Source organism: Sitodiplosis mosellana, unplaced genomic scaffold (genome assembly GCF_009176505.1).
Source record: "Sitodiplosis mosellana isolate CC-2019 unplaced genomic scaffold, AAFC_SMos_1.0 Smas_scaffold_1, whole genome shotgun sequence".
Lineage (NCBI taxonomy): Eukaryota > Metazoa > Arthropoda > Insecta > Diptera > Cecidomyiidae > Sitodiplosis > Sitodiplosis mosellana.
In genome coordinates this window covers 19,448,008-19,461,444 of record NW_022595244.1, presented here as the reverse complement: position 1 = coordinate 19,461,444, position 13,437 = coordinate 19,448,008, and the positions used below count along the sequence as shown (strand labels likewise).

General features: G+C 37.5%; 1 protein-coding gene across 3 annotated transcripts in view; it reads left to right on the top strand.

Moving 5' to 3' along the window:
• The first annotated feature begins 2,216 nt into the window (after nt 1–2,216).
• LOC129566482 (TWiK family of potassium channels protein 7-like) overlaps nt 2,217–13,437 on the top strand; it is a 135,826-nt gene continuing 124,605 nt past the window's right edge. The window contains exon 1 of one of the 3 annotated variants that reach the window (XM_055442472.1): nt 2,217–2,556. The gene's annotated coding sequence lies outside the window, so the exon portion shown is untranslated. Of the gene's footprint in view, nt 2,557–6,057; nt 6,448–13,437 lie in introns of those variants that run through there. The other 2 variants (XM_055442453.1, XM_055442463.1) reach the window with 2 other exon arrangements.

Genomic DNA, 13,437 nt, shown 5'->3' with positions numbered 1-13,437 from the left:
AGCATAAAAATGAGGATGGCGTTTATCTTGATCGAAATCTAAATGGATTTCGCAATTCGGAATGTGCGTGATGTGACTCAAATACATGACAATATAATTTAATAGCAATTATAAGGTAAATGAAAAAATTCTTCTTGTTTTTTTCATGGAAAAATGAGAGCACTGACGAAAAAAAAAAATAACCCAAACATGCCAATGCTGCAGAGCACGTAACATTGTGCGCAAAAAATAACGATTGAAATTTAAGCGGAATGCGTTATTATTTCTGGTAATGAAGCGACATTAACGATGTCATTAATTCGGAAGAATGACAATAACGGCCGAAATGCGATAAAGATATGATGCTTGGAAATTGAATCGAATCTGAATTGTCGAAAAATTCAATTTGTGAACAAACGTGTGCATTGTTTCAGGTGCTCGATTTGATCTTCCCCCTTCTGTCTCCCTTGATATTCGAGTCTGCAGCTGATGTGATTAAATTAAATCAAACAAATTAAATGCGATGGATTTCGAAAAAAAGCCAGCTCTTAGCAAAGTGATCACATTGAGAAATGGGGATATTCTTTTTCATTCTTCATTCCGCTAATGCTTTACAAATTATACACTTTGAAAAGCGTTTTGCTTCGGGCGCTTTGCTATGTAATTCCTTGATTGCTTTCCATCCGATTTCAGTAAATTGAAACTTTATCCGATTTTGGTTCGATGAGGAAAAAGGTACACACACTGCAGTGATTACAAAATAGGAGGAAACAAATTTATATTGATTTGCTAAAATGGTAAAGTAATTAAAGTACTTTGGAAATGTTGTTGATTTGAGGAAATCAGTAGATAAACGAGAATTTGGCTAGATTCTCTCTCTCTCTCTCTCTCTCTCTCTCTCTCTCTCTCTCCCGGTTTATTCATTTGTTTAGTCAATTTTTACCTGCTAAACCCACCTTGTCCCTATAATTTATTCAAAATGTCTTGGTTACAGTATTTAAATTAACGCAAACGAAGAGCGAAGAATGGCATTGAGTGAAAAACAAGCGCACACACATTTTTCATTCGCTGAGGATGTTTTGTAAAAACACAAGTGAAATCCAGCTAAGGATATTATTTCGAGAGTATTGTTGCTTTCAACCAAACATCACTTTGTGACCCCTTTTCACATCTTCGATAATTGTTTTGAAACATGAGTCATAAATAACTTTTGATTTATCAAATTAAGTACGGCCAATTCATAAAGAGATTTTTTGATGAACGAATATTTAAATAATCTTATTCGGTTGAATCTATTGGCCGTTTCCTTGGCAATTCAGCTTCCTTTTCCATTTGCGTTCGTTTACAAAGTGCATTGAGTTCTTGAACCCCTTAATTGTCACTTGTGTATTGTACGTAAGTTGTGTGTTTGTGAGAAACTTTTGAGTTGTCACTTTTGCCAAATGCCACCGAATATAAATCAGTGCTGAAGAGTTGAACGGAAAGCGAGAGAAAGAGAGAGAGAGAGAGAGAGAGAGTGCTGATTGACTGGCAACATGAATAAATTAGTGAACCCCATTGAGTGCACCGCGATGAGCACATCTACTCACATTGCGTACAGCTAATTTGATCAGTGACTCCTGAATTCATGTCATTCAATTTTGCTGAAATGCAAAAAAGAACAGGAAATTTTCTCTTCTCAAATAATTTTCCATCGTTGAGAATAATCGGGGCGCTTTAACGCTGTGCAACTCACGGTGGATCCCTGAATCATTGGAAAATTTCATTCATGTTGCTCGAATTTCACTCAGTCAGGGGTGGTGGCGAATGAGCCTATATTTCATTTGCGATTTGATAGGTAACAATGTGGCTGTCGTTTGTTTGACGATGTGTGAACCCGTTCAACTGTCAATTGATTGCCACAGAACACAGTTCAACACGGAAAAACTTGTATGGATGCAAAATGAATCGGAGTATGCGCATACACCGGCAAAAACAGCTCACGCAATGAGTGCAATTTATCCAACATTTGCCGAAACAGAATTCATTTTGCAATGTTCGAAATTCGAGTGAAACTTTCAGAATGGTTTCCTCTGGAATTGAACTCAAGCGGTGCATGATGTTCATTTATCCGTGCTGCTTTCACTCAATCCGAAGAAGTGAGCCTCCATTCCATCATCATTGCAACGATAACAGCTGTAACTGTGTATCATCTGAAAGCCTCTAAGACTTAGTCTGTCTGTCGACGAGAGCATCCAAGTCAGTTGCTTGTGAGATGTAAACGGGAGTAATCGCTCGTTCGTTGTTTTCTCGCGCGCGTTATTTCGATTCGCATTCAATTAAAACCGCAGACCGTTGTATCAGTGCATGACAAAGACAAAAACAAAATGTGCCGTGGAAAAGAAACAAAAGGCAAAACTAATCACAAAAGAACATTCATTTGAATCATTTTATGAAGGAAATTTTGGAAACTGTGTCGAAGCAAAAAAATAATAATTGCGAAATGCGTGTGACTTTGAACTGTAATGAGATAAAACGTGAATAAAAACTTAAGTTGGCCGGAGGCGAGCAAAACTTTCATCTGATAGAGATTCATAGGTCAGTGAATGATAATTGTGTGCCAACTTTAGATCAAATCTCACTCTCACTCGAGATGGAATATTATATCTGTGGACGCTAAGACATCGCATTCGATTACTGCTGAATAAACACGTTTTCCTTTTGTTTTGCCATAGACACAAAACGAAACTGATATGGAAAACTTGATCCAGCACCGGATCGATAGGAGCGTCACATAGATTGAATGTGTATCACATAAATTAATTCGCTTTGGCACATTACTTTCGGCTAGTTTACGCACGAAAAACCAAGCAAAAATTCTATTTATTCCATTTTCAAATCGTTTTCGCTTTCGATTCGCTATGCAGGGGGTGATTTTTATTGCTGCGAAAAGTTTTCGATTACATAAGTTTCCGTTATAATACTTTTAATGTTGCCTCGACCCAAAATACTGTCTCAGAGTCGATCCCCAATACAATGTTGCTCGTGTATGTGTGTATTTTAACCGTGATGTGAACGTAGAAAATCCAAAGATAGATGTCACACACATACAAAAGTGCTAAACATATTCCGAAGTGATTAATAATGTATATATTGGGACAGTCGCATCGATACGCCGATAGACCGAAATGAACACAAATATGGTCATGCATATGTAAATTGAAGTGAGAGAGTCTGTGGCTGTGGCGGTGGCGTCCAACATTCTTCTTTCAGTGTGATTCGAACACAATTTATCAATTGCCAACTAATTTCCCTCCTACGGCCCATTTCGATCAATCTCTTTTTTGCCAAAACTTCGTGTTCATCGGCATTAATTAGACGCGTTGTCCAAACTTGTGATTATACAAAACACAAGTTTTTGAAAGATAACCCCAAATCCGTACACAACACACAGACACACAAGCCATTTATTATGTTAGAGAGAGAATCTAACACGAAATATAGTAATTTCGCCACTTGGACCACTGTTCGCCAACTGTAGTTTGTCTGCCTGCCGAAATTGAGCCAATGCAAATTTATTGGAGTAATTTTTCGGCCGTTGCAGACGGAACTGCGTGAGCGTAATGTGTACTCTGAGTATCAACGACATGAGCGATAGCCAATCATGCGGATTCACCTCATTATCTTTTATGGGATGTGCTTTAATCTGGTTTCCACTGCCGCCGAATATCCCCAAAATGAAAATGGAAAGAAAAACCAACCAATTCCATCGTATCGACTCCATTGGGCGAAAAAAGACAAATGATCATCAATTCAGGTACACACATACATATGCGCGCACACTCCCGAGGACCATTCCATTCAAAATGCAAAAGCTATTTTACCATTTTTATCGATTTTAGTCAATTTACTCGAGTAATAATGCATACTTTTGCGTTCCATTTATCTTGTTGCCACGAAATTCTCGATGGCGCAATTATAATATCTGAGTAGTGCTTACATTGCAATAAATAATGCTTATTTCATCAAATGCTACAGATCAATTGCACGAGAATCGTACGAGCGGAATTGATATTCAGTCAGCGGTTAGAATCGGTGTATTTGCGTTCTTATGGATGAAAATTTTGGAAGGTAATTTTTCGGCACAAATCATTTTTATTGAGTTTTGTGTTGTATGAAATGGCATCGTGGAAAATTCCCTATTCTTGAGCAAATGATTGATGGGAAGTTTTTTGAGTTTTATAGCGTTGTTTTGTTCATCGAACGGAATTAATACCTTCCGGTTTGGGTCATTATCACATTAACACTGGGCTATTGAATGCTCTCAACGTCCATCAATCCATTAAACGCAACCGAATTTGTGATCCTTTCATTGCACACAACATACAATTAGCAGCGGAAAGCATCCGTTTTCAGTGCTATTGGATAACGATACAAATTACGCAACAATCCAACACAAATACATGCACCTAATTTTCCAGATCTGTAGCACTAATTAAGGAATGTGTGCGTCTGTTGCAAACTTGAATCAAAGTCATATGTACCACGACCACCATCACCACATGTTGGCACAAGGATTTGATCAAATCCACATTATTATGGTTATAATTTATGCCATGGCATCATATTATTTCCAATGTAAACATTATATTCTCGCGGCTTTTACCTCTCGAAATGGCTGCATCGAATGGATACGCACTTGATGTGCAGTGCACACGCATAACGAGCTGTCATTTTATGTCGTGTATACACTTTATATGCACAAAGTACATCCATATTGTCAACAGCATCGCAATTGAATCAGTTACACACGTTGTGTCGTTGTGTGCAGCGAACAGCGAAATTATCAATCTTCTTTGCTGTCTTTCATCCTTTCGCGAATAACAACCGCAATTTCTGACCAGACAACACACATTTATTGCGTTGCTGCTTCAGCATTATGTTTTCATAAAAATGTTCAATGGATTTATTTTATAGCGCACGATGCGGCATAAATACATAAAAATATGGAGCGTTTCAAGCATCGAATAGAACAGAGCAACGAAAAAAGAAGAAGAGAAACACATAAAAAGGGAGAAGAAATGCGTCACACTCTAGCATCGAATTCAGTTAGTGTCACCACCACCGTCATTGAATCGCAATCATTGCGCTATGCGATTGACGAAGACCGTTTAAGTGAATGTTTCAAGCAAAGCAAATAAAATACCAATATCTTGCTCCAACTTTGTTGCTTATTCTCTTATTCTCGTATGTGAGCTGTTGCTATTGCTGTTGCTTTTGCTCTTGTTGTTTCATTTCCATCGAATGTAACTGCTTCGTTTATTCTCTAATAAGATGAAAACTATCGCAAAAGCGCTTGGGGTTAAAAGATGAACGCACAGTCGATTCAATGTAACACAGCTCGAGACACAAACTCTGGCCAATAAAAGAAACCAGATGGATTTTGAATTTCAAACGCATGCACCATAAATAACGCGTTTATGAGCACCAAATGGCAAAAGAATCGAGTTGACAGCTATGAAAACTAATAATGAAACACGAACACCCGCTCGCATCTCTCGCCCCCTTGTCCAGCTCAGAAACTTACAATAACAAATGATATGGTCATAAATATTAAACGAATGCTGCAGTAAAACCACGCCAAACGCAGAAGACAAAATATGATGAGCAATGGAAACGAAAACTATTGATTTTAAAACAGGATTTGTTGGGCTTTCGATGCACCCCTATCTGTGACACTTGATATTTTTCATTGAAATTCAAAGGAATAATTAAATTACTCCAATAGTTTCAAGTCGAAATATAGATACTATTACTGACATCGAATTTCTTTGCATTAGATGTAAAATTTAAGATATATTTAATTTTGTGCCTCAAATATATGTTACCCATCAAAGTGAATAGTTCAGTTAGTGGTCGTATTCTGGGAATGGATTTAATTTAAGAAGAAACTCCAATTATGTTGGCGTTTCGAATTTCGCGGCCCACGTAATGAAATTAATTGAACTGCGTTATTTAAATAGAATTACATCGCAGAGTTCGTATTTTGTGATCACAGTAATTCAATATTGCAATTAGGGTTTTCCATTTCTTCTTTAGTTTCATTACAATGTACCGAAATATAGAAATATATTTTTGATAATAAATTAGCGAGTGTATGTCGCCCCGATTTCCAGAAACATTGATATAACTCTGTGAAAAACATTTATATCAGGCTGCGGAAAAGGAAAAAGAAACACTTGAAGATACATATCTCGAGTTTTGGAACAATAAGACAAAATCCGACTTTAATACGATTAAAATCAGTAATAAAAAACGGCAGAAAGCAGATTAAAGTGACGGACACATGTCTTTTCGTCAAAAGAGCAGAGCGAACGAGAGGATGGCGCGCTTTGAAGTTAAGTTCATGGGGCAATTAATGATTCGAACAAATTCCAATTATAAACTGAAAAACTCAGCAAATTTCGTCGAATAGTTCATCAACGAACAGTAAGTTTATATTTGTTTATTCTTCGTTCGCAAAAAAATCGACATTTTGCGATGCGAAGCATTTACTGTGTAAACTTTGGCTGCACGACGGCAAAAACGAGATGTAAACGCGCGCATCAAAACTTGGAAATCATTTTATCAAACAGCGACCAGATCGAGAGAATCATACGTGTTTACTCTGTACAAAGTGATTCAATTAATGAAAAGCTTATTCACTTGCTGGCCCGCTCACTCACTCTATGATTGACTAGCTTGATTGTAAAATATGGATCGATTCAATTTTATTCAAACAGTTCCCAAAAAAGAGGTCCATTACGTCAGCAGGAATCGGTCTGCGTGGGCATAAATCAAAAAACGGTTTCATTGTTTATATTCAACAGGATTTCGAAAGTCCATTCGCTTAATTTAAATGTAAATGCGTTGAATATTCGATTATTACAACCGAATGAATGAAGAGGAAAAAGGCACACCCAGTGAGAGAAGGAGAGACCAAACATACGCAAGAAAATCTTTGCCTTCCACTCGGTTGAACAGTCTGGAGTGCCTGTTTTATCGCGATCCAAAGAGCTTCATCCGATGTTAAGATATTCGATTCAGCACACGCTTAGATTGGCCCATTGTGAGAAGATTGAAAACTTTTCGACGCGACTTCAGGTCAACGACAATGCCTTATAATTCCAAACAAAATTTTTGTTTGTTTTAAAATCAACGAGCACGATTGCTCAGCTAATCCCTCTCGTCTGTAGAGTGCTATCTCGTTTTGAGTTGAGTTGATCTGTGAACGTTGTGCGTAATCTGTAATTTGCAATGAACATCGCACATTTTATCGTTGTCGGAAAATAGTTTGCCAAAGTATTTTCAATGCTCTGAATCCAGAATTCAGTATGCATTGCTGCTGATTGTCAACAGTAAGTGAGCAGTGAGAAGTGAAAATTAAATTCCGGCATTTGCTCAATGCTTTTTGTGCCTGCACAATTGTTCTGTCATTGATAAATGATTATGCGATGGAAAAAAAAGGAGCAAAAGGAAGGGAATTAATTCAATTTAGTCGAGAAATAAATACAAAAGTGATTTTTAAACGCTCCATCGCCCAATGTGATTCCATGCGCTGCTGAGTGTAAATAACAATTTTGATGTTCCCCTTTCAGAACCATCATGGCAATTCGAATTATTTTTGGCAAACATTTGCTTAAGCCATTTTACTTCATATTTGTTCTTTTCCCGCTCGTCACACACAGTGCAGCAGCAGCAGCAGCAGCAGTTGTGAATTCCTTCATACCGTTTTATTGGCTGCGATACATCGATTGAACAAACTTCGTTGACAATTCCGATATCAAATGGCATTCGAGTGGCTGAATCTCAATTTCATTTCGATTCGCATATTTCACAAAACCATGTTTCACATTGCGTCGTTCAGCTCGAATACTCTGTGCAAAATTATTCATCCTCCACATTCCTCATTCAGGAATGGACACAGAGAACGAACGAGAGACCAAGAGAAAAAGGGCAATGGTTTCGAGGCGCCCATAAACACACTTAAAATGCTTGTAAATCATTTCTACGTCGTTAATCCTGCTGTTATTCGATATCAAACATCTTTTTGCCTTCGGTCCGTCAGCAAAAGAATCTGTTCGAATATTTTCGAAATTTATGTGCATTTTATCAAATTATTTGGTTTTTCTATGTAGCCCGAAATGTGTGTCTTAAAAACAGCCAGCCGAAACACAAACACTCGCACACACACACACACACACACAAAATGGCTAACGCATCACAACTGAAATATTTTCCATCGTTTATTTTGAAATATTATTGGAATTCCATTGTGAGAGCATAAGCGCCCGATTGTGTGTGTGTATGTGTGTGTGTCGAAAGCCACAAGCAACAACAATAAAGACAACAGATTGCTTGTTGTGCATTGGTTTGGTTAGTCGAAGTTCTAGACACATTTTTTTGCTTCTGTTGCTGCTGCTTGCACAGACACTCCAGCTCAACAAACCACACCACATGCATGCGCTTCAGTTGTTTCTCTTTCGGAGACTATCAAATTTGGGTATTTTCATATTTAAAACACACAACCTGTGGTACGTGCTAAGTTTGCTAGTGATCACATTGTCGTCGTCGTCGTCGTCGCCAACGTCGCTGCTGTGGCATTCTTCCGATGCGATCCAAAATGAGAAATTGGGCATTCAATGTGTACACCTTCTTCATTTTTACTACGTAAATTTAATATCGTCAGGTTGACTGATTCCACCTACGTCTATTTCCACTTAGCTCATCACGTGTGCGTCTTTGTTTTTGTTTGTATTTGTGTGTGTGTCACCCGAGTGGAATTATAAAAAAACCGATACAGAAAAACATCAAAATCACCATGTATACTTCCCAACAACTTTTCCCTTCAAACGTTCTGTGTTCGTATGTTTTTCCGTTTTTTTTCATCTATTTCTGTTTGTTATTTCGCTTGCATTATGGAATTTTTTTTCTTATTTCACTCGCCCATTTGTTTCATTTTCAATTCCTTCTGTGCGACATGATCGAGTTTCTTGAGCACAGTTGCTTGGCATCAGGTGTATATCGATTTCTTTTTTTTTTGTCGCATGCAAAGGGCTGCTTCTCGGGATTGGTTTCATTTTCAAACAATCTTTACTACCCAATCGTCTCATTTATTTCCTTTCCTCCCTTTTTTTTCACTGGAAAATGTCACTTTTTTTTGAAACACTACAATATTCATATTGCGTTTACCTACGGTTTCACAACATTCAAACCGTTGTTTTTTTTTCTATGTCACTGATTCGAAATTATTTCCAAGCAATTTTGCAGCATTCAAGAGAACATTTCTGTCAAAATACATAATATTATTTTTTTTTCCTTCGTCGGTTGTGTTTATGTGCAATTTTCGATATTGCAATGGAAGCAAACAGGCCGCGCTAGCGTCCTATCTAAATACATTATAATGAATAAGTACAAACTAATACATATGCATTTCTACTATGAATACGTTTCATGCTATGTGTTTTAATTTCATTTAATTTTGGAAATTGAAAAAAAAAACTTCTCGACAAAATATATTTTAAAACATCATTGCAATAAAAAAAAACTTCCAAGTAAGAATGAATATATTGATATTGAGTAAGAAAATTCGGTGAAATCGGTGAAATACTTGAATCAAACATAAACGTTTGAAAAACGTACGACGCGCGCCAAAGCATAAGTGATGTCAAAGTGTGTACAAAGAGTGAAGCAATAGTGCGTTTAATGCTATGTGCTATAGTGTCTCTGTTGATGTTGATCGCTGACGTTTATAGTGGTAGGAAGCAAATAAAAAGCAGCGAATATTCGAACGATGTTTTCCTTCTGGAATACCCCAACGCCGGAGACTCACGAAGAAATGTCATTACAAACCAGAGGGCAAAGAAAATGTTCGCTTGTCGTTCCGTCTCCGGTTGCAAAATGCCAGTTGTGAAGCCATAAGTTTTAAACACGTATGTGATTCGATTCGATGTTGTTCTCTAATCGTATCGATTTTGGTCGAATATAAAAGCAATATCAAAGTACATTTTGTAGAAGTAATACTCGAAATGGAATTTTCCGTTTGCTTTTGATTCGATGACGGCGGCTACATTAAATCCACCAAACAGACAAAATGTGTAAGGGTTGAAACATTCAAATGTCACGTCACGTCAGTTGAAACGGTGAACATGTTAAAAAGGCTGAAGTTTTCGATAACTATATGAACTTAAGTTTGAAATGCACCTCGAAATTGTCATTACCAGTTATTACGTAATGTGTGTGTGGGTGTGAAAAAAAAATGGTTCTCAATCGAATAAATTGATTGGGCCGCTATTAATCTGGCTGGCGTGGAATGTTCGTGAAAATGTTGGGCGACATGTGTGAAAAACCGATTTTCCACACCGTTTCACTGAACCGAGAACGTAGCACGGGTGCGTATGAGAAAAAGCCGCTAATATCATAAAATTAATCAAATTGAATAATAATTAAAAATAATTGTTTCGGCAAAAACGGATGCGTAAAATCCCCTGCTGCTCATTTTTACACAACGCATATATACGTATAGCACAAAAGATGAAAAATAATTTCGAAAAGTGCCATAAATAAAATTAATAAATCGTTTTATTCCCATGCGATGATCGCTCTACACAAACGCTTTAAGCAATTGGTGTTGCCACTCTACGAATGAAAAATGAATATAATAATTGGAGTGAGAGGTGAGAGGTGATTCGGAAACACAGCAGAAAAAAAAACAAACAAACAATAATCAATTTCAAGCGACGATGTTAAATAATGAATGTGATTTGCTGTGTCAAAGTATGCATGAAAAAACAGGCTCAAATCGAATGAAGAGAAAAGAAAAAGCAATAAAATATACACAAACTGGTCGTGTAGCTTACGTGAGTGATGATACTGTAGGTCAAATCCATGAAAATGCGCAAAGAAATGTGTTGAAAATCAGTGCAAATGAATCCACGTGAAAACGAACATGTGCACCAAATATTGGAATGTTGATGATATCAAAATATATACATAAACATTCGATACACGTGCGATAATTCGATCACATTTTCGAAAGACGAAAAGCAAAAAAAAAATAATCCAACGCACACAGCACAGCAGAATAAAATGAATGATTGCTCCTTTTGACATTCGTAATCGCACGTTATTATTGATAGCAGCCAATTGTGATTTCGATCTTTTTTTTCTTTTAATTTTACGCTGCTGCCATTAACAAGCATGGAGAAATCTCATAAGCAAAGCCGAATCGCCTCGAGCGGAATTTTCATGCGAGGCGAAATCAGAAAATATCTATACGGAGAAACAGTTGTTGAGTCAAGCGGCAGATTTTGTATTCGCCTTTTTTTCTTCCTTTTTTTTCTTTTTTCTCCCTTAATACGTTTCGGTTGACAATGGCCGAAAGCTGCATGACTTAAACAAGAATATTGCTGGATCAAAACAAAAAGTGAAATGGAAGGAGAAAAAAAATTGGCCGCCATTGTCATGAGTTGGCCATTGTTGTTGCTAATGGAGGAAATGAAGCGTTTTCGTTTCGCAAAATAAGCGAATATAATCGATGTAATCATAGGAGCAAAATGACTCGGTGATTTTTGGCTGAGACGCAATTTCTATTTTTGGTATAATATCTGAATGTGATGTCTCATTTGTCGTCGTGGTGGTGGACAAAAACGTGTCGCTTCATATCCGAGTGTTGAGTGGAATTCGTTTTGGTGGTCCGTCTTCAACGACTTGATCTTAATCGAAGCTTGATAATTAATTAGACATTTCAAGTAATTCGCTTTGTGTCTGATCAAGAGTCACATGAGTCTTGTAAGCCGTCGTTGTCGTTGTCGTCGTCTTGGTCAATTTGGTCAACACGTTCATTGTCATTTCATACGGCTGCTGACTTTCGGCGTTATTTCGTCTCTAGCTTCATTTCGCCGCGGCTGTCGCAAAATTAATTCCGCTCTTTCTTGATGCCTGTAAATAAATTATGGTAATAGAAACCTTTTGTTTAATGAATTCCATGCGACTAAACTCCATAAATTTGCCGAATTAACCATCGTTAACAGTGTCTCAGGTACTCGTTATTCACTTGGGATTTTCCATTTTTACCTAATGGCGTTGAAAGCTTTTAATCAGTCAAAAAAAAATACGGAGCCGAATTAAAAGGAAATCATATCGGGCACTTCAATTCAATTGGGTTTTTCTTTCTTCCTTTCGGCGCTGGCTTAATTTGGATATTCATTTCGTGCCTTTTCACTTGAGCAAACTCTTTTATTTGACTTGAGCTAATAAATCTTCGGAGATTTCGTTGAGGTTACTAATTCTTGATGTCAGCTTCACTGATTTGCGACACCGGCTTTCACCGCGTCATTGGGTTTTAAGTGACTAATGATACGATTAGCGCCACTTGACATACATTTCATGGGAATTTCACTGGATTCACCTCGTCACACCGTGTTGAAAAAATCCGTGCTACCATGTTATCATTCCACCCAATTCGGCGATCGGATAGAATACATCAATAGGATGAAAAAAAAACTTCCGCTTTCTGCGAAGCAACAAAAACCTCGTCCCGAGAGAATGCTCTATTTTAAATCCATTTTTAAATAGTTACATACAGCAAATGCCACTTGGAACGAATGACACTTTTTTCTTGCCTTGTAATGCATCATAAACATCGTCAAAACTTCCGCATCAAAACTTTTGTGCGAATAGTTTGGCCGAATATGTTTTTGGCATACACGATGTTGAAGGTTAAAGTCAACAGCAACAAAATGGCAAATCATCGAGTGTTAGCCCATCGAATCAAATCACTTCTATGGAGAAATCATTTCCACTGTATCATCGCCTGTCGCATGTAATGGATGTTGAACACGGAAATGACACAATTGATTCGAGCACAGCACAGCATCGTAACGAACAAACAGGGAGTGAATGTGAACAGAATTACATGCAGAATTAAAAGGCTCGGGCGTTACAAGGCCCTCCTCTAATCAAATGAGAGAAGAAAAAAAAGTGATATACAAAATGCTCATGGTGACGAAGCATCTCTTGTTCAAAATCTCTTGTTTCGTGTACGTAAAAAATGTGGTCTCTGGCTGAAAAACGTAGTTCAATCGACATACGGAACAATTCAAACGGAAATTTCATCAGAAGGAGAGAGAGAGAGAGAGAGAGTGTGTGTGGGGAGAAAGAATAGGAACAACAAAAATTAGCAATTGCATGCAATTCAAGATTACACACAAAATACGATTGCCGCATAAATAACGACGGGCCCGAACACATGATGATAAATTGCGTTTTGTGTATGTGCGTGCTTAGCGTGCTGAAAGAGATTTATTTTCAATAATCCTGCATATACTTTTGTCTGCCGTTCGGCTTTATCTCACTCTCTCTCTCTCTCTCTCTCTCTCTCTCTCTCTCTCTATCTCTCTCTCTCTCTCTCTCTCTCTCTCTCTCTCTCTCTCTCTCTCT